Here is a 19,669-nt window from a genome sequence, read left to right as displayed (position 1 = left end):
CCTAATAAAATAATTTTATTATTAAGCAAAGTTTGACCGAAGTTGCACGAACGCGTACTCTGAATTGGTTTATAGAATTGTAATTATATCACGCGAACGTGTATACAATCACAATAGTATTTTAAACACGCCTAAAGGCTTTTCTACGAATATTCATTTTTAATATCTAAATTAAAAGATTAGTGAGGGCCATAAACGATTTAATTAATACTGCACACCTCCTACTTAGAGAATTATATCTAATTAAGGAAAATCTAATGATGTTTCTATACAACTATTAGGTGAAGGAAAGGGGAATGGGTGCTCATAAGGGACTTTTAATTACTCACACCTATTCTAGTTTGGGGCTTAAAGCCAAAACTAATCGAAAGAAGAACTAGGCCTAAGATCAGGCCCAAAAGGAAGACCAAGCGGACTGTTACTTCTTTCCGAATGGGCCAACAAATCCAAGCCCACTGCACTACTTGAAAGAGGCCGCTTAAAACACACACTGAGGGGCAGCTGGGCTCTAGATCGAACCCAAATGAAAGAAGGGAGATAACCTGGGACGAACAAGACTGGCCACAGCCCCGGTTGCCCAATTTGGGCCAATTCCAAAACTCCAAATGTTGGGCAGTGGTGAATCAAACGCTCAGGCCCTAATGAGGCCCAGATAACTACAACACACACAATAGCATAATAAACAAGTTTTGAGAATCACAACACCAAAATAACCATATTATGGACTTTTAAATCATTGTTACTATTCATACTAACAACATGATAATAGATTATGAAACTACTCATTAATCTTACAATGACTCAAATAAGCATGATATTAATCTCAACAAGAGGTCAATTTCTGAAATTCACTCAAGGATTAATGTCACGACCCAAATTCCAACATCCGAATCGTGATGGCGCCGGACACCGCTGTCAGGAAAGTCAACCATAAATGCTTAATTTAATTCTTATCTTAATAATTTTTGAAAACTGAAAATTTCCTTCAATTCAGTTAGTAAAAGATAATATTTGCAGAAAAATAAAAAAAAGAATGTTGGAAGTAAATACAGAATACCCCGTAATCATCCCAGAACCCGGTGTCACAAGTACACGAGCAATTTTTAGGAAATAATGTAATACAACAACCGTCCGGAATACAATATTAGACAGAAAGTAATTACAATAATCTGAAAGAGACTCTGCTGGCTGTGGGTCGTCTCGAGAAGTGCAACTCACCTAAGTCTCCGTATCAACCATGCTGTTACGCCCACTAGGCCACTAGAGATGCAGGTGCCTATGCAACAAAAATGCACAGCAAGTGTAGTATGAGTACGAAAACAACATGTACCCAACGAGTATCTCATCTAATCTCGAAGAAGTAGAGACGAGAGGTCGGCTTCGACACTTACTAGTGGTCCAATAATAATATTTGCAAAAATGGGAGGTGAGCATGGATTTTATAAAGCAATTATAAAGTTATAAAGTTGGATAGCATGTAAACAACTTCTCAAATAATAAAGGATTTCCAAGGATTTACTTTTCATTACCTTTATCAATTTATCACTGGCCAGGAAGGGCAATTATCAACATTTATAAATCTCAAACAGCAATCCAAGCATGCGTATATCATGACGAGGTTGTATGGCCCGATCCAACATAAATGTAAAATGTGCATTGCCGAGGGTCGAACGGCCCGAACCGTAGATGCATCTATTACCCCGCTCGCGAATCATACATGCGACGCGGTCAACATAAATAAACAAACACCATGCTCGTGAATCATACATGCGACGTAGGTACACATAGAAATACATGCTCAAACAACAAATTAAGAATTTATCGGGGAACGATTATCCAAATAAAAGCCTATTCTCTTTTAGCGATTTAAGAAAATGAACTTTAATCCTTTTAGAAATTCATTTACCAATTCGATAAGATTTAAGCAGTTCAACTGCCAACAAGATTACAGATATTCCAAGTATAACATGTTTTTGTGTCCTAGACTACCCAGACTTACATATAAAAGTAGTTACGCACGGACTCTCATCACCTCGTGCGTACGTAGCCCCCATAAATAGAAGCACATAACCAATTATTTCACCTATGGGGACAATTCCCTCTTACAAGGTTAGAAAGGAGACTCACCTCGCTCCGAATAACCACAACCGACATTCCACACCCTTCCGGAGACTCGAATCGATGCTAAATGCTCCAAAACTAGCCAATAATTATGCAAATCCATTAGTATATGTGTAATTACTCATTACAATCCGATTTATAAAAATTCCTAATCCCGATCGAAAATTTGACTAAATCGCCATCGGGCCCACATGTCCGGATTCCGGAATTTTTTGAAGATAAAGTTTACCCATAACCTCACGAACTCAAATATGTAATTTACTTTTAATTTCATGCCCAAAATCGTGGTCAAAAACCAAGAATACCAATTTTCTAGGTTTTCCCTCAAACCCCAAGTTTTCTACAAATTTTCATGCTCAAATCCATATACAATCATGTATTTTCAAAACTAGCATAAACCACTTACCTCATGGTTGGTGGTGAAAATGGCACCTCAAAGTTGCTCCAAAATCGGTTCCAATGGAAGAAATGGGGTTGAAATGAACCCAACCCCCGATTTAAAAGAACCTTACTGCCTCCAGCAATTCCGCACTTGCGGTCACACAACCGCTTCTGCGATTCCACAGGTGCGGCCTCTCTACTGCTCCTGTGGTTTCTCTCCGGGCTCCCCTTTCCGCTTCTATGCCTCAATTCCCGCAGGTGCGGTCCCGCTTCTGCGGCGAAATGACCGCATCTGCGGTCCTTACACTTCCAGCCCAAAAATGCATCTGCGACTCTCCTGGACGCTTCTGCGGCTCCGCACCTGCGGCCCAAGCCTCACAGGTACGGTTACACCAGAAGACAGCTGTTGCACTTCCTCTTCCAAATTTCCAAAATTGATCTGTTAACCATCCGGAATCAACCCGAGGCCCCCGAAACCCCAACCAATCATACCAACCAGTCCCAAAACACATTATGGACTTGCTCGAGGCCTCAAATCATATCAAACAACGCTAAAATCATGAATCAACCCCCAATCCAAGCTTAAGGAACTTTAGAATTTCAACTTCTACATTCGATGACGAAACCTATCAAATCACATCTGATTGATCTTTAAATTTTGCACACAAGTCATATTTGACATTACGGACCTACTCCAACTTCCGGAATTGGATTCCGACCCCGATATCAAAAAGTCCACTTCCTGTCAAACTTTTAAAAAACCTTCAAATTTATATGTTTAGCCAAATGACTCCAAAATGACCTACGGACCTCCGAATTCATTTCCGATCATGCTCCCAATACCAGAATTACCATACGGAGCTATTCCCAGACTTGGAATCTCTAACGGACATCAATAACACTGAAATGCACTTCAACCCAAACTTATGGAATTCTTCCAAAAATGTTAACATCTGCAATAGGTGCCGAAACGCTCTCGGATCTTCCAAAACCCGACTCGGACATATGCCCAAGTTCGAAATCATCATACGAGCCTGCTGGAACCTTCGAATCCTGAATCCAAGGTCATTTACTCAAAAATCCAACCTTAGTCAATTCTTTCAACTTAAAGCTTCTAAAATGAGAATTCTCTTTCCAATCAACTCCGAACTTCCTGGAATTCAATCTCGACCGTGCGCACAAGTCATAATACCTGAAGTGAAGCTGCTTATGGCCTCAAACTGCGGAACGACGTGCTAGAGCTCAAAACGACCGGTCGGGTTGTTACATTCTCTCCCACTTAAACATACGTTTGTCCTCGAACGTGCTGAGAACTACACTGAAATAGTATGAAATCACTGTTTAACACCTCGTGCACTTACTCGTGCTACCACAACTCAGTTGAGCACATTAGCTTGATCAATTCTGAAGATATTCCCTTTTATTCAAGAAAATAATCCTTAGAGCCTAATTCCAACATCCGAAATTCTATGCCATGCATGTTTCCAACATACGTTCACCGTATCAATAACTACACACAACACCAAAACATGACTGCATACCTTAGTCGAATTCGCACCTTGCACCACTTTACTCACAGGACCACAATAACATTGTCTGATCAAATTAGTCAAAATTCTACGAATCTGATGCTCCCAATGCACCTCATGATATATATAAGTCGTGATATAACTCTTACAATACCGCTACGACAGAAGATCTGTGTAGAAATTCATAACCAACTGTCGAATCAACAATTCATTGGGTCTATACTCTTGACAGGAACCATCACCTCATTCTAAACCAAATAATGGTCTTTGCTCCTTAATATACTTCATATAATCAGATTGCAGTAATCCTAAATCCAATGATCTCGTCTCACCTAGTACGAACTGCTCAGGCAATAAGCCACCCCGGACATGATCAAAAGTCTCATATGATGCCATAATGTGCCAATAGGCTACCAATTCGAACATGATACATAAAGGAAATGGACTCTGAAAAGGAAATCCAATTACCCCGCTCGCAAATCATACATGCAATGTGGTCAACATAATTGAACAAACACCCCGCTTGTGAATCATACATGCGATGCAGGCACACAACTAATATGAGTGTTCCTCAGAAAAATAGGAAACAAAATGCATAAAAACAGATATAGGGAGTTGTACTCAACATCACACTCTTGCGGCGCGCAACCTGATCCAGACAACATACCCATGGTGGCGTACCACCCGATCTACCCATAAAATTCACATAAGGAGATACACACCGAGCCAGATTGCTCATTACAACAAAATACCGAATGTCGGTCACAAGTACACTAAGTGCATAATACCATCCCTGGGGAGACATAGCATTATAAGCTACAAACTCAAACACAACTGAGGTGCGATATACGATATGGATCTCAAGAGTCATTCTGCTCATATAACATCATCTCTACGTGGAACCTCAACACATAAGAAATATACCAAGCCGTCTCACAACTCACACGGTGTAATATATCATTACATGAAATAGCTGACGACGAAATAACACCCCGATTACTCTTTCATAAGTAGCGCATTGTTGAAATGAATACATCTGGCCTGATATAGAGTCATATTCACATTTAAATCCATCCACAGACCTCAAGCTGATTCTGATCACGCTAAACTAAGCTAATAACCTTTCAAAGGTCCATAATAACTCCGTTTTTCTCATAATACACAAGAACAACCATCATAACCGGAGTAATCCTCCACAGTCCACAACCTAATAAACCAAGTGCCCTTCAGGCATAAATTCTCAATTTAACGACATCACTACAATCTTCATACTTAGTTTAACTCTTCAATCAATCAAGTGACTACATGTCACACTTATACAACCTTCCCGTGGGGCACACTCCCACAACCTTCCGTAACAGATAATTGGTCTGTACATCAAAACCGTCGGCCGCACTAACGCTGAAAAACGATCAAGAATCCTTAACCAAGATGCAAAGCCTTTTTCACAAAGCACCGATCTCAGGTGACGCTGAAGACAATACCAACTTACTTTAGATATCAAAACTCCTTTCCTGATCATTTCACCTCGTGACATCCTTGTCAACACCGAACTGCAACCTTGATCCTCACTTCAAATTCCATACCACCCGCTGCACCCAACATGCCAATATACGATAGAACACGATTTTCATCATAACTCCGGAACCACTAATAGATTAACACTTCATCATATAAAAAAAATCACTTAACTCACTTCAGGAGAACCATAGCAACACACAGGTGAATCTTCATAACCATAGAATATGTAAATCTCTAAGTGGTGGTCTAAGCCACCATAGCCCTTCCGGGATCCGCCTACACATAACAGGCCATAACAGTAGAATACTTATGAATAACATCAACTACGGCGGCCGACAAGCCTCACACGTACCATCACAAATCACTTGCATAAATTGATCACGCTGCAGGAATTGATCACTACACCAATAAGCTAATTCAACTATGGCTAACCAATCTATCGCCTCCCAATTTATCATTGATTGCCTTAGAAATAATAATAACTCCATTCGACACATAACACACTCCATCTGCACTCATCCCGAGTGACCTTGAATCACAAGACCATGCTGCCTCCAATCCCACGAACCATTTCATACCTCCCTTATGAGCACATTCGCATCCTCAACTAACATGCCCATTCTGATAATCCCTCTACGAACCCAAAGTATTTTCTCATTTTCCTCCCAAATGCTGCACTACAAGTCAAAATATCATAGAACATCCTGGGCCTCTTCTCATAAGCTGCTACAAATGCTTGCTTCTTAACCGTACCTATAGGCTCGCAATCATTAGGCACTATACTTTACCCCTTTGAATCCACTAGGACCATTGTTGAGAGCTACCCGCTCTGACTTGGCCCTGATTATAATAAACTCCATGAATCTTCTAGCACATGAATACCCTCTCGACGAAGCACCTGGCCGAATCACTTCCCTTGAAACCTACATCTATACAAGGCATAAATCTTGAATCCTTTCCCAAGTCTGAACATGAGCCAACAAGGCCTACCATAGCACACCTTTAACAATCCCTTTGCTCAAATTACCACTTATGTTCCTTTCCCGTAGCTGAAATAACCCATCAATATGCTACTAACCAGAAACCTCGTAAGTAGTTAACCATGCAACCCAATCATAGGCGGTGGGACTCTCCCACTAAGCTTGAAGCCACTATTACGCACCTCTGGGATTCACCAGGATTCTCTATCTCTTATTGACATAACCTTGCGCAATCAACCGCCAAAATTCTCGGAATCTTTCCGTAAAACCCCTTTTTATACTCTGAATCATCAACCACATTTGCACGACCGATCTCTTTGTTGTATAACCCATAGAATTCTTTGCAGAAACTTTGCCAACCATGCGACCGCCAATCTGCTCACTGGAGATAACCCACCTGTGGAATTTATGTGCCGACATCTTCCAACGGTGCTGCACGGGATACAATCACTACGATATCAATAACCCATCCTGAGTCTGAGCTCACTCTCTAGCTACACAAGTCCATCCACCTCTCGTGGTCATCAATTAAATGTGCAGCAACATCCATCTAATTCAAAGTTATGTTGTATCCTTCTACATTTCAATCAGCTCCTTTCCGTTATACGAAATCTCTTGTCGCATAATAGCCCATACTTCAATTTAAATTCGTAGACCCAATCAACAATCACTAAAATTCCCAAATCATTCCAAACTCTCATTAAGATGCGTAGTCATCCTACCACAAGACCCACATGCAACTCCGCCACTCTCCCACTTTGGCGGAACTCACCCCTTTAATCAACTACTCGACCTTCGCTTCTTATACTTGGCCTTCTAGAAATTTTAACCACCACGTGAGACTCCCCACATATCCTTCCTCATCCTTTGTTGCTCAGTTGTTGCTTTAAATAAAATCTATCTTTGTAGCACTTGAACACACAAATTGCTACTAACTTTAAACCTTTCTGAAAATCATGTTTCTCGAGCCGTCAATATTAGAAACACCTATTCAATCCTGAACCACCACACCCCATGATCTCTGACAGTCATTTCTCCAATATTATTCCACAATAGCCTCCCCCAAAGGCGGGTTGAAGAAAACCATAATACCGGCGATCTTAACATATTCAATTACGGACGGCGACACAACTTAGTAGATGAAAATCCCATCACACTTGAAATCACCAAGCCTTGTTACTTCATCACTCTAAATCTGGACATCCCTAGGCCAATTGTTTTTCCTCTGCCAGAAATGAATTGTCAGATGTCTGAATCGTGCACTAAGTAGACTTCTTTTCAAATCATTCACTGCCCCAACAAATAGGCAAGTATCCTACTATCAAATCAATACTATGCGATAACCAATCATGAGCATCATAGAAATCTGTGCATGGCCTCAAAGCTCTCAGGAATACTATTACTGAACTAAAATGACAAGATATCCTTCCGCAAGGCAACGACAATAGCCCAACCAACTTTACCGGTAGAAACATCCCGTACCACATCTGTAGTATCATTACAATTCTTCAATTCTTGATTTATAACAAGCAGCTCGCATCACGTAAGATTGAGTAGGAAGGAAACAAGGGCATAAGCCTCAAGGAATCAAATTGCACGATGAGGAATCAAGAAGGGCAGTGCTCCTAACAGTCTTGTAACCTCTCGAAGATAAGTATAGACGTCTCTATACCGATCTGCAAGATTCTACTAGACTTGCTCATGACTCGTGAGACCTAAGGGAACCTAGTGCTCTGATACCATGTTGTCACGGCCCAAATTCCAACATCCGGGTCATGATGGTGCCGGACACCGCTGTCAGGCAAGCCAACCATAAATGCTTAATTTAATTCTTATCTTAATAATTTTGAAAACTAAAAATTTCCTTCAATTCAGCTAGTAAAAGATAATCTTTGCGGAAAAATAAATAAAAGAATGTTGGAAGTAAATACAGAATACCCGGTAATCATCCCAGAACCTGGTGTCACAAGTACACGAGCAATTTCTAGGAAATAATGTAATACAACAACCGTCCAGAATACAACATTGGATAGAAAGTAATTACAATAATCTGAAAGAGACTCTGCTGGCTGCGGGTCGTCTCGAAAAGTGCAACTCACCTAAGTCTCTGTATCAACCATGCTACTATGCCCTCTAGGCCACTAGAGATGCAGGTGCTTGTGCAACAAAAATGCACAGCAAGTGTAGTATGAGTACCAAAATAACGTGTACCCGATGAGTATCCTGTCTAATCTCGAAGAAGTAGAGATGAGAGGTCGACTTCGACACTTACTAGTGGTCCAATAATAATATTTGTAAAACAATGGGAGGTGGTCATGGATTTTATAAAGAAATTATAAACTCATAAAGCCGAATTGCAGGTAAACAACTTCTCAAATAATAAAGGATTTCCAAGGATTTACTTTTCATTACCTTTATTAATTTATCACTAGCCAGGAAGGGCAATTATTAACATTTACAAATCTCAAGCATCAATCCAAGCATGCGCATATCATGTCGAGGTCGTACGACCCGATCCAACATAAATGTAAAATGTGCACTACCGAGGGTCGAACGACCCAAACCATAGATGCATCTATTACCCCGCTCGCGAATCATACATGTGACGCAGTTAACATAAATAAACAAACACCCTGCTCGCGAATCATACATGCGACGTAGGTACACATAGAAATACATGCTCAAACAGCAAATTAAGAAATTATCGGGAAACGTTTATCCAAATAAAAGCCTATTCTCTTTTAGCGATTTAAGAAAATGAACTTTAATCCTTTTAGAAATCCATTTACCAATTCGATAAGATTTAAGCAGTTCAACTGCCAACAAGATTACAGATATTCCAAGTATAGCATGTTTTTGGGTTCTACACTACCCGAACTTACATATAAAAGTAGCTACGCATGGACTCTCGTCACCTCGTGAGTACGTAGCCCCCACAAATAGAATCACATAACCAATTATTTCACTTATGGGGATAATTCCCTCTTATAAGGTTAGAAAGGAGACTCACCTTGCTCTAAAGATCCACAACCGGCATTCCACGCCCTTCCGGAGACTCGAATCGATGCTAAATGCTCTCAAACTAGCCAATAATTATGCAAATCCATTAGTATATGTTCAATTACTCATTACAATCCGGTTTATAAAATTTCTAATCCCGATCGAAAAGTTGACAAAATTGCCTTCAGGCCCACGTGCTCGGATTCTGAAATTTTTCGAAGATAAAGTTTACTCATAACCTTACGAACTCAAATATGTAATTTACTTTTAATTTCATGCCCAAAATCGTGGTCAAAATCCAAGAATACCAATTTTTTAGGTTTTTCCTCCAACCCCAAGTTTTCCACAAATTTTCATGCTCAAATCCATATACAATAATGTATTTAATTCAAAACTAGCATAAACCACTTACCTCATGCTTGTTGGTGAAAATGACACCTCAAAGTTGCTCCAAAATCGGCTCTAATGGAAGAAATGGGGTTGAAATTAACCCAACCCCCGATTTAAAAGAACCTTACTGCCTCTAGCAATTTCGCACCTACGGTCACACAACTACTTCTGCGGTTCCGCAGGTGCGGCCCCTCTACTGCTCCTGCAGTTTCTTTCCGGGCTCTACTTTCCGCTTTTGCGCCTCAATTCCCGCAGGTACGGTCCAGCTTCTGCGGCGAGATGACCGCATCTGCGGTCCTTACACTTCTAGCCCAAAAACGCATTTGCGGCTCTCCTGGCCGCTTTTGCGGCTCCTCACCTGCGGCCCAAGCCTCACAGGTGCGGTTACACCAGAAGACAACTGCTGCACTTCCTCTTCCAAATTTCCAAAATTGATCCGTTAACCATCCGGAATCCACCCAAGGCCCCCGGAACCCCAACCAATCATACCAACCAGTCCCTAAATACATTACGGACTTGCTTGAGGCCTCAAATCATATCAAACAATGCTAAAATCATGAATCGACCCCCAATCTAAGCTTAAGGACTTTAGAATTTGAAACTTCTACATTTGATGACGAAATTTATCAAATCACGTCCGATTGACCTCAAATTTTGCAAACAAGTCATATTTAACATTACGGACCTACTCCAACTTCCGGAATTGGATTCCGACCCCGATATCAAAAAGTCCACTTCAGTTCAAACTTCTCAAAAACCTTCAAGTTTCTATCTTTAGCCAAATGACTCCAAAATGACCTACAGACCTCCGAATTCACTTCCGATCACGCTACCAATACCAGAATCACCATATGAGCTATTCCCAGACTCGGAATCTCAAACGGACATTGATAACATTGAAATGCACTTCAACCCAAGCTTATGGAATTCTTCTAAAAATGCTAACTTCTGCAATAAGTGCCTAAACTCTCCCGGGTCTTCCAAAACCCGATCCGGACATACACCCAAGTCCGAAATCATCATACGAACCTGCTGGAACCTTCGAATATCGAATCCAAAGTCGTTTACTCAAAAATCCAACCTTAGTCAATTCTTTCAACTTAAAGCTTCCAAAATGAGAATTCTCTTTCCAAATCAACTCCAAAATTTCTGGAATTCAATTCCGACCGTGCGCACAAGTCATAATACCTGAAGTGAAGCTGCTCATGGCCTCAAACTGCAGAATGACGCGCTAGAGCTCAAAATGACCGGTCGGGTCATTACAATTAACATTAGATCTACACCCATCAACATGCTTAACAATACAAACACATGAATTTACATTCGACAAACCTTTGAAAAACAGCCCCAAATAATTACAATTACTAAGTATAGCAAATTGTTAACCACTTATGAATGAGCTAAAACAACCTAAATGCTTAAACCATCCACATATACTAAGTCAGCGTTGATAGTATTTAAGCAAAGCTAAAGCAGCATCATGAGCAATAGAAAAGAAGCATTTAGCCAAATGAATAAGAGAGTCCCATTCCAAATCAGCAAGTTACAAGCCCATTTTATTACTTCAAGCTCATGAACATACCTGGCACAACAAAAAAACAGCCATAGAACTTCAGCAAGGAAATAGAAATATCAGCAGCTCTTAGACAGCAGTAATCAGTAACTATCAACCAGCTATAACCATGTTTTGAATCCAGACAAATAGTAGTGTATTCAAGCTTTTAAAAACCAAGAAATATGAAAACCAGCTGTAATGGAACAGTGTTTGCGATTTTTTTGTGTTTTTCTTTCTAATTTTTCAAACTCTATCAGTGTGTGTATTCTTCAGTCGTTTGCTATTTTCAGGTATTCTAATCTCTGCCTGAAACTAAAGGAAGTAAACCTTTTTATAGTCAGAATTTCGGGTAGCAAACTTAATTTTATTCATTCACTACCCTCCCCTCTTCAATTCTCTTTTTGTTCATTTCCAAACCTTTAAACCTATTTGCTAAATCAGCCTACTCCCCACTTTCCTAGAACCTTCCTAGACAATTAGGAAAGATTCACATCCTCCAAATGACCAAAACAACCCTTGACACCCCTGTATTTACCTCCCAAACTGAATCACACATGGGTCAAATTTGACCCAAGACCCAACCCTAAATGAACGAGCCTCTTTAAACCGGGTCAAAGATGACCAAGAAGCCTAATCAACCAAAGTGACCAAAACCAAAATCAACTTCAGTGATTGTGAAAAGAAGAAAAAAGAAGAAAGTCCTGAATTAAATGATTTCAAAATCAGCAATATAGCTAAGTAAAGCAATTTATGAAACTAATCTAAATAGACTAGGATTAACCCAAATTAATAAACCGAAACAAAACCTAATTACACCTAATTCGAAGATTGAAACAAGAATGATTCTCAGATGAACACAAGCAATCTGACAAGTTATGGGGTGTGATTTTTGGCAGGTTTAGAGGAGTTTGAGTGGTGGCCGCCGACTAAGGGTTCAAAGTCGACGGTCTCTAGGGTTTCCTGATAGAGAGAGATGAAAGAGTGGGAGGGGTTCGAATGGGGGGGTAGTCATTTTAGGACAGTTAAATACTCATGAATAATAAGTTCCGAGCCGTTGGATCATTGAAATCCAATGGCTGAGATGAAAAGCCATGAAAACGGGGTCGTTTTGGTCAATACGGGACTGGACCGGGTTGGGCAGGGGACTTGGACGGGTTTGTGAGAAAAAGGATTGGGCTTTAGGGTGAAAGGGACTTGGGATTCAGCAACTAGCCCAATAAACAACAGCCTTCTAATTCCTATTTTCCTTTTCTTTTCATTTGTACTCTTTTTTTCTTTTAATTAATTAAAACACCTAAATTAAATTCCTAAAAATGATTAATTTACAAAATTAAGTTAATTATCTACCATAATATTTATAAAAATTAATTACTCCCAAATTAAAAAAAAAAAAGAAATTACTAATTCAAAACTAAAAGGCTAAAAATGCAAAAACAAGCCAATTTTTGTGATTTTCATCCTTTTAATAAAGCAACTAATTTACTAATTAACCTTAAAAATGTAAAAATAAATCCTAAATGCAATGCATGTTATTTTTGACATTTTCATGATTTTTAACAGAAATAAACATGCACAGAAATGCAAACAATTAGCACATATTCTCACAAAATCCTATAAAATTGTAAAATTAAAAAAATTATTTTTCTTGTATTTTAAAGGAGTAATTCCTATAGGGCAAAAATCACATGCTCATAGATGTGACGACCCGGCCAGTCGTCTCATGAGTTACCGCTTCATTTTCCCCCATTTTCTGTTTCTTATTGCTTTGTCTATCGATTCTATATGTGATCGGGTTGGTTGACTCGGGTTCAGAAAGGATTTGGTAAGGTTTGAGACAGTCTCTTTTGAAGAAGCTTAAGTTGGAAAAGTCAATCAGATATTGACTTATGTATTAGAGGGTTCGGATGTGAGTTTCGATGGTTCGGTTAGCTTCGGGAGGTGATTTGGGACTTAAGAGAGTGATCGGAATGAGTTTTGGAGGTTTGGAGTAGATTTAGGCTTGAATTGGCGAAGCTGATCTTTTATCGATTTTTGATCGGTAGGCGAGATTTTGATATAAGGATTAGAATGGAATTCCAAGAGTTGCAGTAGTTCCGTTGTATCATTTGGGATGTGTGTGCAAAATTTCAGGTCATTCGGACGTGGTTTGGTTGGGTTTTTTATCAAAAGCGGAATTTGAAAGATTTTGGAAACTAGGCTTGAATTCAATGTGTTTTGGTTGATTTGATATTGTTTGAGGTGTTTTGAAGATTGGTACAAGTTTGAATAAGGTTATGGGATATGGTTGTGCTTTTGGTTCTGATCCCAGGGGCCTCGGGGTGATTTCGGATGGTTGACGGAGGAGTTTGTGATTTTGTGAAGTTGCAGATTTTTCTAGTTCTGGTATTTCCAAACCTGCGGATTGGGGACCGGAGGTGCGACGCCGCATATGTAGGAAAATGGTCGCAGAAGCGGAAGCTGGGAAGTAGGCAGGAAACCGCATAAACGGTTACGAGGACCGCACCTATGATGTCGCAGATGTGGGTATGGGATCGCAGATGCGGATTATGGGAAGTTAAGTGAAGAACCACAGAAGCGGTTGGTTGACCGCAAATGAGGTACCGCAGAAGCGGAATATTGGCCGCAGATGCGAAAATTCCTGGGCCAGAAGTTATAAATTATGTCCTTCGCAATTTTTGAGCTATTTCACCATTTTTTAGTCGGCTTTGGAGCTCTTTGGACGATTTTGAAGAGGGATTTCAAGGGAACTTCATTGAGGTAAGAATTTTGGACCCTAAAACTCGTTCCTATGGTATTATTTCACGGATTAGAGCTATAATTAATGGAATTTAAGGGTTAAAATTGGGGAAAACTAGGGCTTGGTATTGGAGACCTAGACTTGGGGGTTTGAGAGACCTATTGTGGTCGGATTTTGGTACTTTTGATATGTATGAACTCGTGATGAGATAAGGAATCCATTGATGTAAATTTTATCGAATTTTGAGATGTGGGCCCAGGGGTCGGGTTTTGGTAATTTCGAGATTTGTGTCGTATATTAATTATTTTCGCTTGGGCTTCGTTCCCTTAGCATATTTTGACGTTGTGATTCTGATTTTGGATAGATTCGATACGAGTGGAGGCCGATTCGAGGGGCAAAGGTGTCGCAGGATAGAGATTTGACCGGATTGAGGTGAGTAATGATTGTAAATGATGTTCTGAGGGTATGAAACCCTGGATTGCACATCGTTGTGCTATATTGAGACGCACACGTTTGATGACAAGCGTGGGGTCGTGCACTGTTGGGGATTGTGACTTAGTCCATCCCGAATAACTATTTTACCGCGTATTTAACTAAAATCTATTTATTATCATCATTGTTTGGGCTAAATGCCATATTTAGGCCTCGTGCCAACTATTTGAACCATTCGGGGATATTGATATTTCCTCACTGTTTGACTCTATACTTGAACTCAGTCATGATATATTTCACTGTTTTCATACTCAGCCATGTATTCCATGTTTTAACACTTATATGATCTTTTAAATGATAATTGGGCTGGAATCATGTTTTACTACTATCGAGTGGCTGGTGAGAATTTTTGACTGAGTAAGGCCGAGGGCCTATATTGTGAGGAAACACTGATCATGAATTAAGACTGAGGGCCTGAGATATGTACGCCGCGAGGTGGCTTGTTGATATGAGGCCGAGAGCCTAGTGATGATGCCACGAGATGGCTTGATATTGCGCTTGGGCCATAAAGGGCCCCTCTAGAAGTCTGCACACCCCAGTGAGTGCGGGTACCCATTATGATGTGAGATATAGCCCGAGGGGCTGGTATTGTTCTGATATATTGCCCGAGGGGCGGATTTGTTGATACTGTGCCCGAGAGGCGAACCTTTATGTGTTTGTTTTTCTTAATTGCATGTCATTTACCTGCTTAATTGTTGAAAAAGGTTTTCATGAAGTTTAACTTGAGCTAAATGGCTTTCACGTATCTTTTACTTATTCTACTGCTTTCACTGGTCTCATTGCTTCATTATAGTCTGCAAATGTGCCTTACGTGATTTTCTGTTTTTAGTCTTTATTTATGATTATTACTCACTGAGTTGGAGTACTCACTTTACTCCCTGCACCCCGTGTGTAGATTCAGGCGCATCTTGTCCCGCTCCCTAGTGTTGATCTTTCCAACTCAAGCGGATCCGAGGAGTCTCTAGGTAGCTGTCGGCGTTCGTAGCCCGGAACTTCTTATCTATCTTATTTCTCCTTGTTCTTAGTTTTTGTATTAAACTTTGTAGATTTCTTTGAGTATTCCGAATTTTTAGATGCTAATGACTAGTGACATCCCGGTATCGGCTGTGTTGGATTGTATTCCGCAAATTATGCTATTATCTGCTTAAGCTTTAGTTTATTTTATCATGCTTTAGACTATTTCTTACTGTTTAACTGTTAAATACTGAAATGGGAAGTGTCGGTTGGCCTTGACTTCACGAGAGGCACCATCACAATCGGGTCCAGATATAGGGTCGTGACAATAGAGGAGTGAAATTGACTACTGGAAAGTGTAATGGTTGCATGAAGGAGTGGAAGGGACTACTGAAAAGTGTAATAGATGCATGGAGAAGTGAAAGAGGCTTCTAGGATGTGTAATGTCTGGATAGAAGAGCGGATATGACTATTGGAAAGTGTAATGGTTGCATAGGGTCTCTACAAAGAGACTTTAAGTCCTACTGGAAAGTGGGCCAGCTTATAAGCTTAGCTAAATACCCTCCTAGTCACCAAGTTTTTTCACCGCTAAAGCCTAAAATATAACTAATTTTAGACAAATAATGATTTTCACTAGTTGCCTACAATATTAGAGATAAAACTAGTTTGCCACCAATAACTTTAGATATTGTGACTAATGTTACTAAATAACTAGCGACAATCCATTTTTTGGTGGAAAACCTGTGTAGATAAAACTATCGCTACGAAATTTTTGTTTCTTCACTAAATGTATGTACGTATGCATTTAAGTACGACTCTAATTTTTTGTTCCAAAAAGACAATAATTAGTGATGAACTTTTTATGGTACCTATTAATTTCATAGGTAAAATAGAGATGATACACCGATCGTCACTAATTTGTTTGTGCTATTAGTGACAAAAACTAAGTTGCAAAAAATATAAAACTTTTAGTGACGAAACTATTTCATACCGAAAATATAATTAATTTTAGGACGAACAATTATTTGCCACCAATTGTCTACAACATTAGTGACAAAACTAATTTGTCACCAATAATATTAATTTTGTGGCTAATATTAATCAATATTTGGCGCCAATTTTTTTTTCTGGGAAACTTTATTAGACAAAAAATTTTGCTACGAAATTTATGTTTTGTCACTAAAAGCATGTGCCTCGTGTATTTAAGTACGAAATATAATTTTTGTCACAGAAAATGAATAATTAGTGACAAATTTTCTATTGTAGCTAATATTTTTGTGCTTAAAAATCACATTTGTTGTAGTGGCTTCTTAGTTGAAGCACTATATATTTAAGTGTTAGGGTTAGAAAGTAATACAGTAATATAGAAACTATAATACAATAGTTTAATCGTATTTTTTTTAGTATACTATGCATATATTTTAGATTATTTCGTTTAGTTGGTATAGTATATGTATATGAGTATAAATTGCTTTATGAAAAATAGTGTAACATGCATGTGTAAATGTGAAAGAAGCATGGGGAAGGTAAGACAATTAAATTAATTAGAGAGAATTGGAGGGAAAAATTAAATTAAAAAACAAATCTGCTTAAGGGTATATTTGGAAAACAAAAATGCTTAAATATTCATTATACCCTCAAAAACCGTACGAAGTTACTATAATACCCCCATTCTGGATATTTGGGTCATTCTTAGTTTGCCCAAATATATTTTCTGTTATAAATAATACCAACATCTCTAAGATGCCTTTCGAAAAAAGAGTTGCTCAATGTTCGCCTCGAATCAATATAAAGATGTTGGTATTATAAATAATACCAACATGTTTGAGATGCCACAATTTCGAAAAAAGAGTTGCTCAATGTTTGCCTAGAATCAATATAGAGATGTTGGTATTATTTTGCCTCAAATCAATATATATATATATATATATATATATATATATATATATATATATATATATATATATATATATATATATATATATATACAAAAAATGCTTTACGTATTATCATTTTTATTGCTTAACTTCTTGTTTAGTTCAATGTAAATACTGCGGGTGTACTTTTTCGACAATTTCAGAGTGATCATGCTTATGATTAATTTGTGGTTGGTCTAGCATTTAGAGGTTAATATGATAACCTGTTTGGCCAAAGTTTCTTTTTAGCTAAAAATATTTTTTTCTTAGTGTTTGACCAAATTTTTAGAAGGTATTAAAAAAAAAAGATAGTTTTGAGTAGAAGCATGAGCACTTTTGAAAAAGCAGAAAGCGTAGTTTCTTTACAAAAGTATTTTTTGAAAAATATTTTAGAGAAAAATATACTTAAAATCACTTTTTAAAAACTTAGTCAAATTTTAATTGTTGTTCAAAAATATTTTTAAATTAATTAGTTAAATACAAACTATTTCTCACCAAATATATTATTTTAAAAAATAATTTTAAGAATTTTTTTTTTTTAAATTAAGCTGATATTAAAAGTTTGGCTAAAAATGCTCTCGTTGCACTTTCTAGAGTAAGCTAAGAGTCGATTCAATAAATGACGACGCACCTTTCTTAGTTGTTAAGTCTAGGCTTTGTAATGGTCCATGCATTCACGTTGTCAAATAAGAAGGCTTAGTTAAACAAGTTTGAATACAAATGTTAGGGTGTGTTTGGTATAACGTAAAATATTTTCCGTGGAAAATGTTTTCTTGGAAAATAAGTAGTAATCTTATTCATTTTCCGGTGTTTGATATGTAAATTATGGTAAATGACTTCTCAAGAGTATTCATAAATAATTTAGATATAATAAGCATGAAGCCATAAATTTTCAAACTAACAACCTTCCGAATCCACAAATTTCATAAACTTTCGAAACCGCAGAATTTCGAACACGTAAACTTTATAATTTCTAAACCGTAAACTTCCAAACAAATAAACCTCCGAACTCATAACTTTGGTACTTGTAAAATTTTGAACATTTAAACCGATAAATAAAAAAAACTAAAACAGAAAAATATATTTTAAAAATATTTGGAGGAGGGGGGCAGAAAAATGAAAAAAGCAAAATTTGAAATTACAAAAACAAAGAAAAAGTAAATTTTTGTATGTGTGTGTGTGGGGGTGCAGAAAAACGAAAAAACAGAAATTTGAAATTGTAAAAAAAATAAAATAATTAAGGTAAATTTTTTATTTGCGTGTGGGGGCGGGGTAGAGGGGTAGTAGGATGGGTGGTAAAAGAAAAACTGAAATTTGTAAAACAAAAGTAGGGTTGGTGGTAACAGAAAAACTGAAATTTGAAAAAAAAGGCCTTTTTTGGAGAGATGGGGTGGGGTGGGGTGGTGAGGGTGGGGAATGTTGAGAAGGAATTTTGGAAAATCTTTTTCCTTCTCTTGATAAGGAAAATATTTTCCTCCAATTTGAGGAAATGAGTTGATAAGAAAAATATTTTCCAAAACATTTAAGCCAACCAAACATGGAAAAATTGAAAAAAAAATCCGAAAAATGTTTTCCTTCATACCAAACACACCCTTAGTGCTGGGCATTTTCTTATTCTAGAAGATATTTAATCAATTTAACTCGAAATTTGACCCAACAGATGAAAATGATGCATCGGAAAAATTCAAAAATAGCCAGATTTACAAATGGTCGTTCAAAAATAGCCCAGTTTCAAAAGTAATCGAAATTTAGCCACTTTTCATGTAAAGATAAATTTGAGCAAAACACTGTTCAAAACCCAAAAAATACGCTAGTATATTATACTGGAGTTCCAGCATAAGTATGCTTGAACTCCAGCATATTATACTGGAGTTCCAGGATAAGTATGCTGGAACTCCAGCATAATATGATGAAGTTCCATGAAAAGTATGCTTGAACTCCAGCATAATATGATGGAGTTCCAGCATAAGTACACTAGAACTCCAGCATAATATACTAGAGTTCCGGCAAGTATAATTGTCCAGTATAATATACTGGAGTTTGTAGCACCGGTGCTCCAGTCTCCAGTATATTATACTGGAGTCAGCAAAGTA

The sequence above is a fragment of the Nicotiana sylvestris genome, chromosome 4, assembly GCF_000393655.2.
Source record: "Nicotiana sylvestris chromosome 4, ASM39365v2, whole genome shotgun sequence".
NCBI lineage: Eukaryota > Viridiplantae > Streptophyta > Magnoliopsida > Solanales > Solanaceae > Nicotiana > Nicotiana sylvestris.
The sequence above is the reverse complement of the archived record's forward strand: the minus strand, read 5'-3'. Positions refer to the sequence as shown.